At 43.8% G+C, this 16,418-nt stretch overlaps 1 protein-coding gene across 4 annotated transcripts in view; it reads right to left on the bottom strand.

The window, feature by feature from the left end:
• Positions 1 to 16,418, bottom strand: part of SRGAP3 (SLIT-ROBO Rho GTPase activating protein 3) — a 247,345-nt gene that overhangs the window by 89,475 nt on the left and 141,452 nt on the right. The gene's annotated exons all lie outside the window — the stretch shown is intronic.

The following is a 16,418-nucleotide window of genomic DNA, read 5'->3' as shown; positions in this document are numbered from 1 at the left end:
CATTGCATCATGAACGAGAGGCCAAATCCCTGATCATCCCTGGCAAACATCACGCCCAGCCCTTGGGGACCCCAGGGGCAGTGTATTCACACTCTCTGTCCACATTTCTCGCAAGACTTTCACGCCTATAGAGGCTGGGGTGGTGCGTTGCTTCCTTCATGCACAGGAAGTATGCAGACTGTAAAATATGATTATATTGGACCAACACAGGTTCAACCACAGCAGTCCCGATTCCTTGGGGTTGGAAGGACAGAGCCCTGTCTCTTTGACCCCAAAGTCTGTGAAATCAGGTGGCAGGTAGCCCTGGCCCTGCCTCTTTTTTTTTGTCCATGGCAAAGGACAGTTAAACTTCCCTTAGGACCAGATAACTCTGAAGGGGACTGGGGAGCTGTCCTGGGCTTAATTATAAGATGCTTAGCAGCCTTCCTGCCCTCTAATCTCTAGATGCCATAAGTACCCTCTACCCCAATCCCAAGATGCAACAACAGAAATTATCTCCAGACATTGCCAAACATTCCCTGGGGTACAAAATCACCCTGGGTGGAACCGCTGCCCAAGGGCTCCAAGTGGCAGCCTCTCTGGCCTACAAATGTGTTTTATTTGGCCATTCAGAGTGTTCAAAAAATCTGACTCTTCCCAGCATTTAAAAATGAAAAATTCTCCTTACATGTCCAGATTTTCAGCTTCCCTTGCAAAACTAAAAGATCCAGAGAGGCTGAGCTCCCCAAATTGGAGAACAGGGGCCCCTCTGGATGGGTCGTGCTCTCCGGTTGGCCACAGAATCTCCATTCATTTGTCCATTTGAGTTTATGACCCAGAAACCAGTGGGGTCTCCCTGGGGTGGCTGTCTGTATCCTCCTGATGCTCATCCCAACAGCCATCCCAGAGCTGCCGAATCTGAACCTGTGAGAGGATCTTTACACAAGCACCCTTCTTGTGTCCCCGCCTCTGAGAGCTGCCGAAGGGTCTGCTTCCTGGGAACGAACCTCCTGACTCCCCTGTGGACCCCAACACCACCACCTTTGTAGAATCCCACACCCCTGAACCCATCCTCCTACTTGTACTACTGTTTCCTGGAGCTCTGTGGCCAGGTCCTCACCTGCCTTCAGCTTGATTTACACCAGCATTTGTTGAATGGCCTACTAGACAACAGCCTCCATGAGGCACTAAAGACTCAAAGCTGAGTGAGACCTGGCCCCCGTTTCAGCAGCCACAGCCAGCATTTCTGGAGTACATCGCAACAGTAAACACCGTCCAAAGTCACCTCCATACGTTATCTAAAGGAAACCTTTAAGGCAGGTACTATTATACCTACGTGGCAGAAGAGAGCTGGCGGCTCAAATGAGTTAAGCAACTTGCCCCAGGCTATACAGCTAGGAAGGGGCCCAGCCAGGCTCAGGTTTTGGTTGGTCTAACCCCAAAGCTGGAGAAGGAAATGGCACCCCACTCCAGTACTCTTGCCTGGAAAATCCCATGGACGGAGGAGCCTGGTAGGCTGCAATCCACGGAGTCGCTGAGAGTTGGATACGACTCAGTGACTTCACTTTCACTTTTCACTTTTCTGCATTAGAAAAGGAAATGGCAACCCACTCCAGTGTTCTTGCCTGGAGAATCCCAGGGATGGGGAGCCTGGTGGGCTGCGGTCTATGGGGTCGCACAGAGTCGGACACGACTGAAGTGACTTAGCAGCAGCAGCAGCAGCAGCAGCAACCCCAAAGCTGGCACTCGTAAGGACTTTCTGTGGCCTGTTTCCCCAGCACCTAGACGAGATGCGGGCACACGGGTGAAGAGAAGCCACTGGAGTGCTGTCACAGAGATGAGTCCAACCAGAAGTCCAGGCTGCAAAGGAAGGCATGCCCTCTGGACTCCACCCACCCATCATGTGCACGCTGTCACCACCTGTGCAAAAATCTGCATCCCCGGTCCTTGCCCTCACCTGCAGGCAGCTCAAGTTCCCCTTGACTTGGTACTCCTTGGCTCACTTGCCCTGCTAGGCCTAAGTCAGCCATGCTGATCATCTCTGGCTTCTTCCTTCTTCCTTGCTCTGATAATAAAAGATGAGACATGGGAGGGACTGACTGCCGCTTGCCTTGTCACGCCAGATGGTCCATCCGGCACGGGACCCTGGATGACCAGGTGCTCTAGCGCCTTGTGTCTAGTGACTGGGTCAGAGATGGAAACATATTTCAGGATGAGCTGATGAGAATCTTCCCTGAAGTTTTCTAAGAACCACATTCTCAAATCTTTCCTCTGGGGTTGCTAAGCGAGGACGTCAGGTGTCTTGGGCTGCCCACCACAAGGATTGTCGGGGTCTTGACAATAGTATTTGTGTCCTGATCTCATGATGCTTAGGTAAGATCTACCTGTGGACTTTTCCAGCTTATAGAATCTCGTGAATTTCCACCTTGGCTCATGTGAAAGAATACTGATGCATTCTGTGCTTATTTTAGCGTGAAGACACCACAATGACCACGGGGCGAGACAGTTTTCTGAAAACCCTCTACCAAACACCAGCTTTCAAACAGTTTCTGCAAAAGAACAACTTTCCAACCGAGTAGAGAGAGTGTAAGCCCCTTCAAGGCTGGGGCTCTGGCTTCCCAGAGTGCTGATAACAAAGATTGGCGAACAAAAGGAGCTCCATAACACCTGTGCATGAGCTAAGCAGAACACAGACTCTAAAAGGAGGCCACCTTCGACTCACTTTTTTGCAAAAATAAAACAAAACAAAACCACATACATTCACATCAAGATGGCATCAGCTGACATTTTTTGACACAATGGTTCTGGAGTGAAACCAATGTTTTCACCAAAAAAGTCCTGCCATGGATGACTGGACTTGGTTTTCAATGCAGAGCTAATCTCAGTTTTAAGAGGAAACCCTCAAAACTGTTACTACAGATCCTAAGACTTTATGAATTATATTTGAAAAGTCCTCTTCAAGGGTATGTCTCTGTCTCTCTCAAGTTAAATGTGGAGCTGGTCACTCTGAACATTTAGAAAACATAAAAATGCGGAGTTTCAATCACAGGACTCCCTCTCACTTCCTCAGAGGTCATGGTTCGAAAAAACGCTTCAGGAAACTGCAAGGCAGGGAGTAAGGTGGAGCCATCCTCAACTCCAGATATCTCATCAGGCGCTGAGTCAGCAACATCTGTCTCTCTTTTCTCTTTGCTTGATATTCTCATGTCCGGTTTTCCCCCTCTGGGAACATTCCACGGCTTCCCTAGTTCTGGGGTTCCAAACAAACAATGGGAAACCAATACACAAACAAAACAAAGTAAAAACGAAAAACTCTGTCTCTTTTCATTCTAATCCACTGCTTTTCTACACTCCAGCTTGTTTTCTCATCAAATAACAAAACTGGAGACGCACAGATGTTCCCTATTTAAATAAATGATATATGTGAGCACTGACCATCTCCCAGAGAGACTGTGTTTTTATTTCTAGAGCAAAGGCCTTAAGGGTGTGTCTCGGAGGGATGGAGCATTTCCAAGTCTGTCCTGGAAGGTTGGCTCATCCCTGAACACGGCCGCTTGGACAGCTGACTGGCTGATTTCTCCGAGTAGTACCTAGCTTGCTGGTAACTTAGCAGCCAGCGCTCTGGCACGTCCCCACCCCTTGCCTCCCAACAGCCTCCTCAGCCTACACTCTGCCCTCCTTCCACCTGGACCTCTGTTACCCTTCCCCCTCCCCCCATCCCCTTCCTTTCCCTGCTCCTCAAGACCTCTCTTCTTTCCTCCCCTTTGCAGACTGATGTCTGTCTCCTCTGGCTGCAACTCCAAATGTTGGCACCGACTTGTTTTCACAAGAAGCTGGAACATCCGGGCTGGGAGGTCGGGCTTCAAGGAAACAGGAAGGCCCTGCACGCATTCATCAAATGCCCTGGACAGAGGTGGGCCCCACTGGTACCTCCTCAGGAGCCCTATGATGGTCTGAGGCAATAAGCCTGGCGTTGTGTCTGTCTAACCCCTTAATTACTCCCACCATCTCTCTGGCACCCTGTTTGTGCGAAAGCCTTCATTTTCAGAAATGCTTAAAATGACAGGTCTGAAGAAGCCCAAAGATACCTTGAAAAGGCATGACCAAGTGACCTGATGTGGTCAAGACAGGAGTTTCTGAATCATTCCTAATAATACTAAATATTATTAATAATAAGTTATCACCGTTAGTAACAATGCTTAGTACCAGCACTATAATACTTATCATTAAGGATAAAAACAACAATAATAGCTATTGTTCCTTTGATCTCTTAGCATGTACCAGGCCCAATGATAATTGCATTATAGACAATACCTCACATAAGCCTAATATCAGGAATTTATGGGATATAATCCCTATTGTAACCCCACTTTAAAGATTAGGACACAGAGCCTCCGGGAGGGTGAAGAATTGGCTCAAGATCACGGAGGTAGTAGACGTGATTCTCTCTCAACCATTCCACTCTGTTGTTGAGAGAACTATGACTCTATGTGCCTTTAGAATTTTTTCCCCCAAATATTCCAAAATAATTATAAAACACACATATTCCTCTGCCTTACTGTAAAAAGCACGCTGCTATTTAAGAGGCTCTCCTTTAGGTCACTGTCAGTATCAGACAGCACCCTTTAGTAGAATCTCCTGTTTCTATGACCAAGTCCTGGCCCCAACCACTGGCTTCCCGGCCAAGGCAGGAGAACAGGGCATGGACCCCTGGGCTGAGTCTCTGTGAAAACAGAACATACTCAGGAACAGTCTTTCCTGACCATGTCTCAGACTTCCTTTTTTTTTTTTTTTCTGCAAGGGTGAAGGGACATGAATCTCTCGCAGATAAGCGTCAAAAGGCTCAGGGGATGGTTGAGGGTCTCTGTGTCTTAAGGAGTGTGACAAACCTGTCTTTCTGAAAAACCCATAGCTACAAAAACCAAAAAATCCCTCAGCCTTGAGTTGTTTTCTCCCCCTCTGCTTTCTCTTCAAAGCGGATATGGATGTTGTCAGGATTATTTGTTGGATTTAAAATATTACTGATCATTTATTCCTGCTGAATCACTGACCTGAGACGACTCTCCAACCTCCTTGTCATTTTTTAATCTGATCTTCTACTGTATTTGCATTGTTTGTGTAGAGGATGTAACAGGATTGCATTAGCATTTCAAAATGTCCATACCCATGTATCCACCCATCAATCCACCACCTTCCCACCCATCCACTCACCCATCCACCCATCCATATCAACCTCCCTGACTCAGGTCCCTGTTACCTTCCATGAGCAACTTGTGCATTAGTGTATATGTGTAACAACTGAGTCCAGCAACCCTCTTTTCAAAGCCATCAAACACACCAAATCAATCATCCTTAAACTTGGCTCTGATCACATTACCCCCTATTCAAGAACCTATCTTAGGTCGTACTTAGAAGTGGAACTGCTGGGCTACAGGCTGTCTACCTCTTCCTTCTCTGTCACTGGGCACTCCCACTCTTCTCCAAAGGGGCGTCCAACTTACATGCTTATTAGGAGGACGCAAGTGGCTCTGCTGCGTCGCATTCTTGCCAGCACTTGGACTGCTTGACCAACCTAAGAGGAGTCAAACTGCGCTTCATTTTGTTTTATTTTACCTTCTTCTAATTACCAGTAAGTATGAGCATCTTTTCTTATACTTTTAACCATTTAAATTTCCTTTTCTGTGATGCACTTATTTATATCTTTAACCCATGTTCTTACTGGGTTGTTTGCCCTTTTCTGATTTTTTTCTGGTAGGAGCTGATTTTTATATTCTGGTTATTAACCTTTTATTAATTCTTTGCATGCCAAACATCTTTTCCTTTCCTAGTCTGTATCTTCTCTTTATTTATTTGTTGCAGTTGTTATTGTATAGAACATTTAAATAAAATTTATATAATGAAATCTATCATTATTTTCCTTTATGGTGTATGCTTCTTTTGTTTTCTGCTTTATGTTTAAGCAACTTTTTCCTACCTCTAAGGTTTTAAATAGAACCTTCTACTATATCTTCTTCCAAAAGTATTTAGTTTTATTTTTTACCTTAGCACTTTAACCCATTTAGAATATTTTTTTGTTAACTAAGGTGGAGGTCTAATTTTTTTCCATATGGAAATAAAAGTGTGTGTGTGTGTGTTTAAACCAGTTCCTAAAAAAATAACAAGAAATGGACAAGAAACCAGCGGAATCAGCCCCATTTCCTAAACAAGCCATCCTTCCCCCCAGTCTGTAATGCACTGCTGCCATACTGCGTTCCCATTTGTGGGGGGCTGTGTTTCTGAGCACTGATCTGGCCCCCCTGTTAGTCTGCCTAGCACTGCTCTAGCACTACCCATTGTACTATCACGTAAGAGGAAGTCTTGATATCTGATAAGGTAAATGCTCCAACAAATACCCAAAAAATGTAACCTACTTACTTTCTTTTTATAAGAAAATATTTTCTTATAAATATTTTCTTTTTTATGGGGCAATCAAGCTAAAAATTTAAAGCAAGTAGATGGTTTCAAAGAAAACCTTTGAAAAAAATCTTTGGAACCAAAATATGAACAATTCTGAAAAATTTACGGGGCATAGAAGAAACTGCAAAATGGAAATTATGAAATATTTATACCTGAATGACAATGAAAATATCACATCAAAATTTCTATGATGCAGATAATTTATAGCACTAATAGCATTAATTTTCAATCATTCTTGTAATCATATATGCATTTTTAAATTACATTTTCCAGTTGGCTATGACAAGCATACAGGAACATTATTAATTCTTGTATATTTATCTTGTAATCAGCCATCTTGCTGAACTCTTTAACAGGAAGTACAATATTTACTGGTGGTTTTTTGGTAAATATTCTTTATCAGGCTAAGGAAGTTCCCATTTATTCCTAATTTGCTAAGAATTAAACGGTGAAAAGTTAGAAGCATGCTTTTTAAAAGTCAAGAATGTATTGAAGGGGCTACGAGAGTGGTCCAGGAGTTAAGAATCCGTCTTGGAATGCAGGAGACTCAGGTTTGATCCCTGGTCAGGGAACTAAGATCTCATGTGCTTCGGAGCAACTAAGCCCTCACACCACAGCTAGAGAGTCTGTGTGTCACAACAAAAGATGCAACAAAGATGCTGTATGCCGCAATCAAGACCCGATCAGCACTAGGTCGCTTCAGTCTATGGGATCCTCCAGGCAAGAATACTCGAGTGGGTTGCCATTTCCTTCTCCAGGGGATCTTCCCACTAAGACTCAATACAGCCAAATAAACAAATAAATGTTTTAAAAGAAATGTATTCAACATCCTGTGATAAACCATAATGGAATATGGTTTATGATGGAATATGGTTTATTGTTTATGGAATATGATTTATGATGGAATGGAATATGAAAAAGAATGCATGTATATATATATATATAATTGGTATATGGCACAAACCAAGACAATATTATAAAGCAATTATCCTTCAATTAAAAATAAATTTTTAAAAAAGATAATATATATGTATAACTGACTTACTTTTCTGTACAGCAGTAATTAACACAACAGTATATTTTAAAAATTAAAAAATTAAAATAAAAGTTAAGAATGCCATTTCTCTCCCCATTTTCCTCTACTGAACCTATTTAGGTCCAAAAGGCAAGTAAAGGAAATAAGAGGTTATTTAAATTAAAAAAAAAAAGACAATAAGTTAGAAGCAATCAGTGAATGATTTCTGACCCTTTATTTAATCTGTGTGCCCTGAATGTTTCTTTATCCCATCTCTGAACTTAATTCTCACTGCATTTTTTCTCAAAGGATTATTATTACTCAATAATTATCCTAATAGTAGTTAATATTTAATGACTACTTACTGCATACCAGGTAGACATTTTATATCATCACTTTTTAATCCTTACAGTGACCCTAAGAAGGATGTTTTTAATTAGCTCCATTTTGAAAATGTTGAAACCATGAGGATTTAGGGATTAGGTTGAGTTCACGCAGCTAAAAAGTAGCAGAACAGGGACCCTGCAGTCTGTCCACAGCCCTAACCATAGCACCATGCTGCAAGGCTGGCTGACCTGCTCACAATACAGGACCAGACTTTTCTGCCAATGGACCTTTGCTTTGGTCTAGAATCCTCTGACTTTTCCCAAATTTCTGCATGTCTGCTGGGGACACAGTGAGGCACCCCTCAGAATGCCTTCAGGATAGGGGAACATATTCCCTCACCTGTGGGGAGTACTGTCTGCAGACGCCCCACTGTCAGCCCTGTTTGGAACGGCCTCACAAACAGGCATTTGCCCAAGGCCACATCTCCCAGGAGCAACATGAAGGTAGAAAGGCCCAGCTTCCTCCTCACAAACCAGGACAACCTAGAAGGGCCACCCTAGCCTCAGAACTCCCCAAGGAGTCATTTGAGGCCTTTGTTGTGACTGCATATTCCCTGAGTCCTGCCTCTCTCCCTTCCTTCTGCAAGGGGGTGGACTCTAAGAATACTGGCTAACATATCCCTGCAACATAATCCATGTCTTGGAGTCAGCTTCCCAGGAATCCAAGCTGGTATAAATCCTAAGCCTCACTTCGAGATTCACTACAAATGCTGCATCCCCTACACAAAACCTTCCCCAAACTGCCCCCCCAGCCCAGATTAAAAGCCCCCCTTCTTCTGAATACTGATATCACGCATACACGCATGTCTTCACTTCCACTGTTCACTGTGAGCTGGGAAGGCACTATGTCTGACTCATCCTTCTGCCTCCCTTAACGCCTGCCTTTTCCATTGAGCATGGGCTCTGGGATCAGACAAAGATGGATTCAAATCCCTTCTTCACCTTTATTGGCATCAGTTTCCTCATTTGTAAAATGGGAGTGATGACAGCATCTTCCTCTAAGGCTGTAAGAAGTGAATGTTTAGCCCAGAGCCCAGCACACAGTAGGCACTGATTGTTTGTTATCTATGATTGTTGTGTATCTATTGTGATGAGAGCAATAACGCGTGTTTTCTGAGTGAGCTGGGAACTCCTGACAGCGACCAGGTCAGCAGGCTGCACTAGCAGGGCGAGCGCTCACAACTCATCTCCCTGGGAGACAGTGGAGACAGCTGAAGGCTCCGAGCCCCTGGCAGTCTGCCCGCGTCACTCGCTCTCCGTGCAGGCCTCAGAGCTGAACCCTCCAGCATGCAAGCCCTCACTCTCTCCTGCAACCCAAAAATTAAAAAAAAAAAAAATTTAAATAAATAAACTTGGCTTTGAATCCAAGGCTATTGGTGCTTTTGATCTTGGTTACAAAGCAAGGCAATTATTAGATACAAAAGCCCTGATTTATTTATGAAATGCGACGGATATCTTCAAGAAGGGAATGAGAAAGCTCACTCTAGACCAAGCCTTTATTGCCACACCGTGAATGGCTGCTTTCAAACACAGGGCCCCCGAATGCCCTCTCTTCTCTGCTAAGAGTCTTTTCTCATTAGCGCTTGCTTCAGAACACCACAGCTTCCAACAATCAAACTCACTCCAGGGCTGGGACAAGTAATTAAATTCTGCAGGCATCCGAGCAGAGGATAATGGATGGCTATTGTTAAGGAAGCTGAGGCTGGAAATGAAATGGGCTCCAATGCTCAACCTCAGAAATGGTTGAGGTGGAAAGAAAGAGCAAAAAGGACGCAGAAGGACCCTCCCCGCTGGTGCATCACAGGGGGCAGTGGAATCAGGGCTGGACCCGGAGTAGGAAACCTGCGTCAGGGGCCAAACTCTGCTCTTACTGGAAAACCAAGAGGTGGGACTAGGTAAATCATTCCCCGTGTGTGATTCCCAGGTCAGCAGCAAAAGCAGCGCCTGGGAACTCATTAGAAATGCAGGTTCTCAGGCCTCACTACCACCTGGTGCATCAGAAGCTGTGGGCTTAGGGCTCAGCAATCCGTGTTTAACAAGCCCTCCAGCTGATTCTGACGCTAGACTTGAAGAACCACTCCTGTTTCAGAATGAGGCCAAAAACTCAACTGCACAAAGGACCAAGGAGCTATTAAAATAAAGGGGTTGGTGTTGTGCACCAGACAGTGCAGGGGCTGTGAGGCAGTGGAGTGAGTGTGCCCTGCTTGAAGGGCCAGCAGCTTCTCAGCTCTGGACAGCCACATATGGATCTGGGACTGTCAGAGTTGGTTTTTTGAGAGAAATACAAAATTCTGATTTTTATGTGAAATTTCACAATTTTAAAATATTGGTTGAAGTTTTCTTAACAAAGTGAGGGCCAAGCAGATTAAACTTGAGAACCAAGTTCAGCTGGGGACCACCATTTTGCAGCCTCCATTCCAAGCTGCCTTGGACCCCCATCGTTGACATTCTGTCCACTGTGCTCCAGCCCTTGTCCTAACACTGAACTCCTAACCTCCTTTCCCCACTTGGGAGACTCCTATTCATCCTTCAACGCCCAATTCAAGCATCACCTCCACTGCTGAACTCATTCTCAACTCTCTGTTTCACTTTCTATCGTCTCCACTATGAAAGTAGAAAGGAATCAGATGGGGCCAAAGAACTAACATGAATAAGAAGGTAACACAGAGGAGGAAGGAATGGAGAAGTTAAAACAGCCTTTTCCTACAGAGGAGGAAAGAGGAAACTCCTGCAAAAGGGACTATTTTTGCTGTTTGAAAAAATCACTTAAATAAGGACACTGATCCCATATGGCCAGAATCTAATAAAATGAAGTTTTAAAAGGGCAAATATAAAGAAACACAAGTGCAGAATTCATAGGATAGATTAAAAAACATTTGGTACAAAATCCCCAGGAGATTTGAGCTGACAGTTCAGAGTGAGTCAACCATGTGATGAGACGATCATGAAAAAAGCAAGTGCCTTCACAGGTTTCATTATTAGAAATAAAATGTCTAGACAGCCCTGCTCTCTTCCTTGCTGCTCAGAGCTTCCTGTAGAGTTCTGAGTGGTTCTGAGAATTAATTTCTGTAGGTCAGCGAAGCCCTGACATCTGACCCAGGAAGAGAGAAAATGCAAAGCCAAGTTACAAGGGGTCAACTGAAGGAACCTGGTGTGTTCACCCAGAGGCAAGATGGACCTGGGTATGCGGTCATGATTTCTGTATTCAAGTAACGGATAGATTTCCATGTGGATTGATGTAGGTGGCCCACAGGACCTGTGAGTGAAAACCCTGGAAGATTTTATCTCAACATTGGGAAGAATTTTCTATTGACCTCAGTTGTCCCTGAATGGAATACAAGATAACGAATGCCCTTTGCAGGGGCCGAGTGGGGGGTGATCTGGCAGAGAAAGAACAGCTCAGGAAGAAGATAATAAAAGGACTGGAAGAGAAGACCTAGAGGACAGCCATTGCTTTATTTTTCACCCCTCTTGTAAGGAAAAGCACTCAGTTTTTCTTGGGCAACCACCCTCAGCCGTTCTCTGTCCTCTATATCCAGGGGAGTTGAGTGTACACCCAATTTCAGGGATGTGTTTCCCAGGCCTGGTGGGTCTGCACTGTGTCTTTCCAGAACAGGTCCAGCTTCAGGAGCACTCATGTGATCCATGTTGGGTCAGTCGCAACCTGGGAGACCCAATTCTGAGAGAAGGGACCTCTCACTTTCCGCTGGACTTGAAGCAGGTAGGATGTAAGCCTGGGGCTGTGGGGGCTATGCTGTCATCACAGAGAGAGACTGACTGTACATCAGCCTTTCTCCCACCCTTCTTAAAACAAAACAAACAAACGAACTGGAAAACAGAAAACATTGGAGCAGAGTTGCAGAGAGACTAAGTTCTGACAACACCCTTTGTGCCCTTAAAGCCCACATGCCTGAAGACAGTCTTGGCTCGGAAGAGCAGATAAGCTCCCTTTCCACCCTCAAGTCAGTGTAACTGGGTTTCTGTTGTTTGCAACCGTAAGAGTCCTGATCACTACGGTGAGCACTAAGATTTCATACAGTTCCACTCTGGTGGATCCACTTCTCACACTTAAAGCAATAGCCACCTGCGTGCACAAGTCCATTTGCCCAGAAGCAGCCCAGAATGGCTATGGAATGGGAGCCGCTGCCTCCAGGCATAACACACTGCACTGTAGAAGGGAGAACGGAGAATCAGGAAAGGGTGAGTTATTGAGTCAGAGAGCATTCAGCACTGCTGAGAAGCTGGCAGGGGCCACTGCCCCAGGCCCAGGCCCGGGAGGGACACCTGGCCTGGAAGCCACTCCTGCAGAGGCAATGCGGGAATGTGACTTAGCAGATGGTAAAGGAATTCCTTGCCGCCATGTGGCACTGTCTCCATCTCTACTTCCCACATGAGAAAACTAAGTCTCTGAAAGACCTACTCAGGGTCTCACCACCAGTGAGAGGCAATTCTGAGACAGATCCCAAAGCCCAGGGGTGGTGCCTCCTGCAGACGATGACAACTAGCCATTCTCGGGCTTTACCTTCTCATCTGTAAAATGGGCTGAGTGATGATCCTGTTCCCTAGTCTGACCAGAGACCAGCCTCTGCAGAACTATCCCTCATGTAAGGATGAGGGCCTCGATGCTGAGATCATCCATAACTGAAAGGATACACGGGGCCACACTGTGCTAAATCAGCCCATCAGGCTCATCCTCAGCTCTCCCCTGGCCCAGAGGGGCCGGGTCATTTCCTTTGTTCTACAAGCACAGGCCTGGTAACAAGGCAGCCAGGAGCTCAGCTGTAGACATTTCTTCATTATTTTCCACCCTGTTAACCTCCATCACAAGTGAGGCTGCTGTCAGCCTAAATGAGAGCTGAAAAGATTTATCTCACTTGTCCAGGGCTCAGCTCGTGAAAAGACCCTCCATTTCCTAAAGGCCCTAATGACCTTTCTCTGTGAGTCCCTCTCACCCAGGAAAAAAGATGTGATGGTGGTGGCTGCAGGCGGGGGCCTGTGATGGGACCAAGTAGTCTGAATCACTTCTGTATGGCTTTGCAAAGCGCTATGTGAATGTTTCTTATGATACTGTATTTACCTTCCTAATTATGTTTGCTTATGCAAATATTAAAGTTAGACTACACTTCAAATAAATAGAATAAAAACAATAGAATGGAAAAGACTAGAGATCTCTTCAAGAAACCTGCAGGATATCAAAGGAACATTTCACACAAGGGTGGGCACAATAAAGGACAGAAACGGTAAGGACTTAACGGAAGCAGATGAGATTAAGAAGAGATGTGAAGAATACACAGAGCTCTACAAAAAAGGTCTTAATGACCCGGATAACCACAATGGTGTGGTCACATAGCTAGAGCCAGACATCCCAGAGGGTGAAGTCAAGTGGGTCTTAGGAGGCATCACCATGAACAAAACTAACGGAGCTGACAGAATTTCAATAGAGCTATTTAAAATCCTAAAAGATGATGCTATTAAAGTGCTGCACTCGATATGTCAGAAAGTTGGGAAAACTCGGCAGTGGCCACAGGACTGGAAAAGGTCAGTTTTAATTCCAATCCCAAAGAAGGGCAGTGCCAAAGAATGTTCAAACTATTGAACAACTGAGCTCATTTCGCCTGCTAGTAAGGTTTGCTCAAAATCCTTCAAGCTAGGTTTCAGCAGTACGTGAACCAAGAACTTTCAGATGTGCAAGTTGGTTTTAGAAAAGGCAGAGGAGCCAGAGATCAAATTGCCAACATTTGCTGGATGATGGAGGAGGCAAGAAAATTCCAGAAAAATATCTACTCCTGCTTCATTGACTATACTAAAGCCTTTGACAGTGTGGATCACAACGAACTGTGGAAAATTCTTAAACAGATGGGACTACCAGACCACCTTACCTGTCTCCTGAGAAACCCATGTGCAGGTCAAGAAGCAACAGTTCGAACCAGATATGCAATAATGGACTGGCTCAAAATTGGGAAAGGCGTATGTCAAGACTGTATATTGTCACTTTGGTTATTTAACTTCTATGCAGTGTCCATCATGTGAAACACCAGGCTGAATGAAGCTCAAGCTGGAATCAAGATTGCCAGGAGAAATATCAATAACCTCAGATATGCAGATGACACCACTCTAATGGCAGAAAACAAAGAGGAACTAAAGAACCTCTTGATGAAGGTGAAAGAGAAGAGTGAAAAAGCTGGCTTAAAATTCAACATTCAAAAAACTACCATCATGGCAACTAGTCCCATCCCTTCATGGCAAATAGAAGGGGAAAAAGTAGAAGCAACGGCAGACTTTATTTTCTCAGACTCCAAAATTGCTGCAGATGGTGACTGCAGCCATGAAATTTAAAGACCCTTGCTCCTTGGAAGGTAAGCTATGACAAAGCTAGAGAGCATATTAAAAAGCAGAGACATCACTTTGCTGACAAAGGTCCATCTAGTCAAAGCTATGGTTTTTCCAGTAGTCAAGTATGGGTGTGAGAGTTGGACAATAAAAAAAAGCTGAGCGCCAAAGAATTGATGCTTTTGAACTGTGGTGTTGGAGAAGACTCTTGAGAGTCCCTTGGACTGCAAGGAGATCCAATCAGTCCATCCTAAAGGAGATCAGTCCTGAATATTCATTGGAAGGACTGATGATGATCCTGAAGCTCCAATACTTTGGCCGCCTGATGCAAAGAGCTGACTCATTGGAAAAGATCCTGTTGCTGGGAAAGACTGAAGGCAAAAGGAGAAGAGGGTGGCTGAGGATGAGATGGTTGGATGGCATCACCAACTTAATGGACATTAATCTGAACAAACTCCAGGAGATAGTGAAGAACAGGGAAGACTAGCATGCTGCAGTCCATGGGATCGCAAAGAGTCGGACACAACAGCAACATTTCACAAACACGGCCCCAGCAAGAAATCAGAGCAGACTGTGTGGCAGGAGGGAATTAGCTTGCAGTTACAAATCTGCCATAGAAGACATCCTCAAAGCGGACAATCCACATACAGACCAGGGAGAGATGACTGTATTTCAAACCAACTTGGCATCTTCCTCTGTGTGTCTGGCAATCCCATGTCACCTCTTCCCTAAAACTGGCACCAGGCAAGAACGGATGAGCTGTATCATTTCAATAGTAATTGTCTCCTCCACTAGCATAATAACAGCCAGCTTTCCTCAGCATTTATTCAGTGCCAGGCTCTGCCTTCCATGCTTTACAGGGATTAACAACCCTCTCAACCCAAGCCGCTGCCCTGTGGGTATTTCTATCCCCATTTCACAAATAAGGAAACTGAGGCTCAGAGAGTTTAAGTAACAAACCCAAAGACATACAGCTAGTAAATGATGCAGCCAGGAAAATGAACCCTGAGATTTAAGAATTCTGGACCCAAGACAACATCCTGAACCACCTGTCAATAACAGCCCCCTCCTTCACATGCACCACTTCATTAACCCTCACACTGCCCTGGGAAGTAGATGATCTTAACCTCGTTTCATAGACAAACAAATGAGCAAACTGTGACCTTAAAATTCCTGTTACAGAAATTGATCTTAAGAAAATAGCTGTAGCCCATCAAATGATGAATGAATAAGAAACTTGTGGAATATATATATATATATATATATATATATAATATTATTCAGCCATAAAAATGATGAAATTCTTCTATTTGGAACAATGTGGACGAACCTAGAGAATATCATGCTTAATGAAATAAGTCAGAAAAGACAAATACTGTATTATATCATTTATACATGGAATCCAAAAAAATAATACAAACAAATGTATATGCAGAAAAGAAACAGACTCACAGATACAGAAAACAAACAACTGGTTGCCAAAGGGGAGAGGAGCAAATAAGTGGTATGAGATTAAGAGATACAAACTACAATAAATGAAATAAATAAAAAATAAGGATATACTGTATAGCACAGGAAAATATAAACATTATCTTGTAATAACTTTTAATGGAGTACAATCTGTAAAAATACTGATTCACTATGCTATATACCTAAAACGAATATAATGTAAATAAACTATACCTAAATTTTTAAAAAATAGCAGTGAATATGACAAAGGTCTATATAAAAGACGCTCACAGCAGCAATATTTAAAATAATACGGAAATCACTGAAGTGTTCGACAATAAACGATTGGTTAAATAAACTAGCGTATATCTATATGATGAAATACTATGTAATCTTTCAAAATGTTATGGAATTATACTCATTGATATGGAAAAATTTTATAATACAGTGGTATCCAATTTGTTAGGTAACATAAGGAGTAAAATCATATGCAGTCTGACCTCATTTGGGAAAAGTACACACATATTCTACAAAATGTACAAAGACAAGCAGTCATAGAAAAGGTATTTACATATGCACATATAAAGAAATTCTTTTGACAACCAAAGTGATTATGGCCGAGAGATAACATTTCAGGTGATGTTATTTTCTATGTGTGAGCTCATCAGTATTTTTCCAGATTTCCTAGAAAGAATGTACAACTTACCTAACCATGCAAAGGTTTTTATTTTTGTGGTGGTGGTGGTTGCTGAAGTGGCTGAAACCCCAGCCACATCCAGGACTCAAACTTGGGGCCTGAGGGC

This window comes from Capra hircus, chromosome 22 (assembly GCF_001704415.2).
Source record: "Capra hircus breed San Clemente chromosome 22, ASM170441v1, whole genome shotgun sequence".
Taxonomy (NCBI): domain Eukaryota; kingdom Metazoa; phylum Chordata; class Mammalia; order Artiodactyla; family Bovidae; genus Capra; species Capra hircus.
This window is presented reverse-complemented; position numbering and strand designations above follow the sequence as displayed.